Raw genomic sequence first — 6,000 nt, 5'->3', positions numbered from 1 at the left:
TGTACTTCTGTTTATGTTTGGTGTTGTCTAAAAATGTGATACTTCCTTTCGTTTTCAATCATCGCATTTATCATATTTTCACAAAATATGAGAAGCCTTCGAATTCACCTAAAATATAACAGGGAGGGTTTCCTTAAATAATTGGGTCCATGTATAAATAAATCACACAATATGTTTCAATTTTCAATAAAAAATTACATATTAGTGCAAAAATTCACTTTTCGTGTTTTATTTTTAAAGTTAAATATTCAAATTCATGAAAAAGTAGGTAGCGTCCCATTCGTAATAAATATATCGTGAAGTAAGATTGGATGCAGGCCCAGGTTACCAATCCACCCCTGATAGTTATTATATCCAACAGCAATGACCAAAAAATATACATATTACGCATTCCACGCACAACCGAAAATAAGGCTAGCAAGTAAAACAGTGAACCGACCGCGAATTGGCGTCGCGTTTCGATCTGCCCAGAGTTCACCTATTTCAGAGAATGATAATATACTACCGATATCTTATCACAACCGACCAGTAAACATTGGAAGGAAGCACAACCCGCCTGAACGTCAGCCCAGCCAGTCTCTATCGGCAGTATTCTAGTAAAACCACTAAAACAGGCCAAAGATATTTTCAATCAACAGTTCCTTTCCAAGTCGCGGAGTGCTCTTCAATCAATGCATTACATGAACAATTAAGCAGGTGTTAGAAGCGTGGCTTTAGTGTAGCTTTCGTTGGATTTTCCATTATCAGTTCATAGTTTGTTGTTCCGGATAGCAAAGTTGATAAAAAATGGAATACCTACCGAGAAAGCAAACAAACGGAGTAAAAGCGGTAATTATACAATTTTATCATTTTTTGCAAAATGTTTAGATACGATTAATTGCCAATGCCCGCATGTTGCACCGACTAGTCACCTTTACAGGTTATTTGTATTTTTATATAACATTTTGTTACCATTGTTCATTTTTTTCATTGTTCATAAATAGCTCGATGATGCAATTATCTTGTAACAAAATAATAAAGTCGATTTTAATATCGTTGAGAAAATTTTATCAACGGGTCAAGCTCCTGTCAGTTATACCGTATGCCATAAAATATACATACGTACACAGTACATAAAATACGACATGGGACATCGTTTGTACAAATAAAAAATGCATGCTATTTTACTTATTAACTGAAAATTGTCTGAACGGCGTACTTCGTGGTTTTTTACGTGACATTAAAATTGCCTGAACGGCGAACTTCGTGGTTTTACGTGACATTAAGATTGCCTGAACGGCGAACTTCGCAGTTTTACGTGACATTTAGATTATCTGAACGGCGAACTTCGTGGTTTTACGTGACATTAAGATTGTCTGAACGGCGAACTTCGTGGTTTTACGTGACATTAACATTGTCTGAAAGGCGAACTTCGTGGTTTTACGTGACATTAAGATTGTCTGAACTGCGAACTTCGTAGTTTTAAGTGAAGTTAAAAGCACTTTTAAATGCGCGGTCTTCGCGTTTACATATATTACAAGTTTAGTTGATATTACAAGCCTTACGAGAAAAACTGTATGAAAAGCGTTCATTTTTATTAATTTATGAAATACCTGGTATTTAATTGACATCTACAATAGATTGATACATTTTATCACCATACTAGGCAACTGCCTGTTTGTTACCAATACATAAATGTATTGGTAACAAAATACCTATTCATCAATACTGGAAAAAGGATAGTTTATAAAATATGCGTCAATATTCTACGGTTAGAACGCGTTTACCCAGCATTTTCACCATGAATATTTCTTTTGGATTAAAAATATATTATTGAGGAGCGATTGACACATCAACCTGCATATATACCGAAGAATCTGGAAGTAACTTAGAGAGGCCTCATTATGTAGTTGAATGAGTATGACTGTACATTTTTACACACGAAATATTATGTAAAGTAAACTTAAAATATCATTTTAAATTTGCAATCTTTAGATATATGTATAACGTTACTGTCAATATTAAAGTCCTAATGTGTTTATATTTTTTGATCTGCTGTTATGGTAGAATTTGGTCAAAAGGTAAAATATTATTAAAGGAAGGTGGGGTAAGTGTAGTTGAGCATTCTTTGGAGGATTTTATGTTGTAAAAACACTAAGCGAAAAGTGGTGCTTCAAATTTACTTAAAATAAGTCAATATTAATAAAGCCTTTATTGCCAGAGACTTCCTTCCCAGTTAAATAATCAAGCAGCTTGTCTAAGCGCTTGATATCGTAGTAGATAGGCTTGTACATAAACAGTACTGAAATTGAAACTGTAAATAACACGTAAACATGTTTTTACTGTATTTTCATACAAGATACTAGAGTTCGAGAGGTTGACCATTTGATAGAAATGTCTAATAAAATACCCCTCCTGCATCGGTGATTAATATGTATCTCAATAATGGCCAATTAGTATACTTGTCGATCCGTTGTCCTTCGATTAGACTGATCGCTTGTACAAGCTAATTATTTCTTACATAAAATGGGTAGGTAATAAATAACCTTATCGTTTAACTTTTTTTTATTTTACGTTTTTCAGAATTCCGAGAAGTTCAGGGTTTTTCTCCGTCGTTGATTTCATGTTTATACGAGATCGTGGCACCTAATAAAGTCGTATTGAAGAGTAATTTAAATTATTATTATTATTTGTTGTTGGTTTTTGAAACATAAGTCACTACTAGTATGGCATCTTTTTGTTGATACTTCCCTGATCGGTAAAACCTGGGCATTTTAGAACGAGAGTGGACGGTGTATTTGGTTCGTTGCATCTCACTATACGTAAATCATGTTTTTTCTCATAAAAATCAACATCACTAGGACTAAATCTGTATCGAGGTTAACCATTTACATTTGAGTGAAGCAAACATAGAGTAATCACAAACATAAAGTAATACTACAAACAGACACAAACATAATCAAAAATAAATTACGAAAGGATGTATTAGATGAGTTACCAGATTTGACAGTAGGTATATCTTAACAATATTTGAACCGTAACTAATCATTAATCATTATTCCCAAGAAAAAACAAAGTAGATAATAAAGACAGCTAGGGTTTTTAGCAAATGGGAATTATATATCATCGTATTATTTAAGAATGGTCAAGAATGAAAAATATTGAGAAAATCGTTTGTCAATACAAACATCTTAATTAACTTTTTAATTTTTAGATATAAATACTTTGACCATAGGAAGTTTTAGTATGTACCGCAACAAAGTTCATTGTAAAGCCAATTCTAGTTGCATAGGTTTGTTGTGTTCTGCAAATTTGATATTGATAAAAGATCGACAAAGTATTTGAGTGATATATAGCTGTTTTATACAGATAAAGTTACATTCCTTATAAATTAGGTTGGATGGATAACATAATTTATTGTACATAACTTAAAAAATCAATTTGTGAGTAATATTTAGTGGCTAGTTGCGCGTGAGGTTTAAAATTGAATAGCCTTAAATGTGTACCCTTCACCCCCCTTTGCCCCTTGTCCCCTTTCCTTGATCCGAGCCCAAAGACAAGGAGTATTGTGTGTTATCGTTGCATTCCCCGCGAACATTCGTGTCATATTGAAACCCGCATATGTTGAACTCGGCTGTGATTATTTTGGAGCACAATCGTCCAGTGAAACGTTTTTACCCGCCGCAGTGAATTTCACTGTGTTTTTGTTTGTGTTAAGTGAGCGAATGTTAATTGTATGCAAACTGATAAGAGAACAGAACCAGCGGCTTAAGGAGAACGAGACCAGGGTAAGTCTTTGGCCTTTCCTACTCATTTTCCTCTTGCAAACACTAAGGCAATTCAATTCGTTTTTGTTTGGCTTAGTCTGTATCGCATCCGCATTACCGCAACCCCCCGCACAATTGCGTACGAAAGAGTTGCGCACAACCAGTGGCTCTACATTGGATTTTTAGTTATGATCCTCAGCATACCAGTATACCCCAGCATACCCCAGAGTGTTATAAGAAATTCGAGTTTGAAATCAATGGCAAAATAAACAGTTTTTAATTTCTCTTTGTCCAACATGTGCCTAAGTTCTTTAAAATTTAAAGCAATATTTTCAAGGGAGGTTTTAGCGCGAACAAAACTATTTCTTTCCAGATATGTTTGAATAAAAATTCGACAACATATCTCTGAGTTTTCCGACCGTTCCCACATTCACACATCGTTTAACATTTCTTTTACTTGCCGTTTATTATTGTGTATTGGTATCTCTTCATAAACCATAATTCCCTTCTTCAGCAGGATTAGTTTGTTAAGGACGGGTTGTTTCGGAGAATTTGAACAATTCTTTTATTATTCTGTTCTGTTATTATTTCAGTTCTATCAAGCAACTAGCCTATAATTATATAATAACAGAACTTGAATAGTACTTTCACAGTACCTGAAAATAAACGTTGAAATTTGATGAATTGTTCAAATTCTGCGAAACAACCCATCGTAAGTGTCTCATTGCTATATTTATTTCATCTTAGGGCGGTTTAGATTATGAAGACGGAAATTACATTGCAAATAAGCTTATAATTTTATTTTCGTTCAGAAGTTGAAACTTTAAAGAATTACGAAGAGTAAGAAATAACGAGTTCTTTTATATAACGAGAATTCTTTAACCTAAAAAATAGTATTGAAAAGTGAAAAAAATAATTTTAAATTGTTACAAAACATATATTTCTGAAAACAGAACAGTCGATCTATTCATCGATATAAATTGCTTCTCTCGTGATCATTTTTATGTCAAAAAGGAGCCTGCAAAATAACTTTTATTGGAAATTGATTTAATTGAAAAAGATAAAAACGAAATAAAGTCGGTTATGAAAGATAATTTTGAAATACTAAGACATTAGCGATGTCCATGGTATCAAAGATTTCTCGCAAAACCCTTCAAGTGCAGGCTACTAGAAGGCAGGGGTCACGGATACGATAATACGAGTAATTCATGGCTATATACGAATACGAGTATGTCACATTGCCGTGTTGTGTTTATATGTTGGTTAGGAGATCATTCAAACAGAACTCCTGACTCTCGCGACATGAAATTCAAATTGCACCATATATGTAATTAAACTATGCGTTATTGGTCACACTGTAGAAACCAGACAGATACCCAGGCACGAATATAGAAGACAGATAATCATAGCGTTGCACATATCTGTATATTTTAAATATACAGAGCTGCTTGTGCATGTTTTATCAGGTTACTAATTCCGAAATTTCAGCTTTTTGAAAGCTAGTATAGACCTTTTCGCTAAGATTACCATGTTCAGAAAGGAAATAAGTCGCTATCCGTTGAGTGTCAAAATCGATCCGTCCGACCGCTAGCTTAGCATCCCACAATTCCAATGGATTTTAGTCCCCCTTGCTACTCAATTCTCGTACATCAAACCAAAATTAATATAAAAAATGCAACACCACAATCACATTTGTTCCATATTTGGTGATATTCAATAAAAATTTTACAATTCCAACTGATTTCAGTAGTTTGTTTATTTTTCACTGATGTTACAACTTGTAGGTTATTTTCTCCAATCTGCTATTTTAAAAAAAGTGAAAATATAATTGCTACTTTTGTAATCCATTTATTCTTATCTTTTCCTAATTTTTTTATTCCAAATTTTCGTTTAGGAATCGCTAATAATGTCTTCAATAACAAAATATTAATATATAATAACTTTGGTGCCTACTTTTCGCTTGTCTGATAATGGCGTGAACGAAGTGCATTATTTTTGGACATTCAGAAATGTCAAGTAATACTATTTTCCAAAAACCATTATAATACCTATTTGGTTCACTCTAACAATATAGAAAGAGTTCAGCACAAATTTCTTGGGAACTATAATGGTTAATAAGGATTAATGTTAAGCTCAAAATTAACATTGAATACGTTAATTACGTCAGTTTGATAAATCAATTGCATCTAATAACACTGTCTAAAATAAGAATTATGTCAGACCTGGTTGTGTTACACAAAATCATAACCTAATT

This window comes from Hesperophylax consimilis, chromosome 3, assembly GCF_061612785.1.
Source record: "Hesperophylax consimilis isolate HC1 chromosome 3, BYU_Hcon_1.0, whole genome shotgun sequence".
Lineage (NCBI taxonomy): Eukaryota > Metazoa > Arthropoda > Insecta > Trichoptera > Limnephilidae > Hesperophylax > Hesperophylax consimilis.
The sequence above is the reverse complement of the archived record's forward strand: the minus strand, read 5'-3'. Positions refer to the sequence as shown.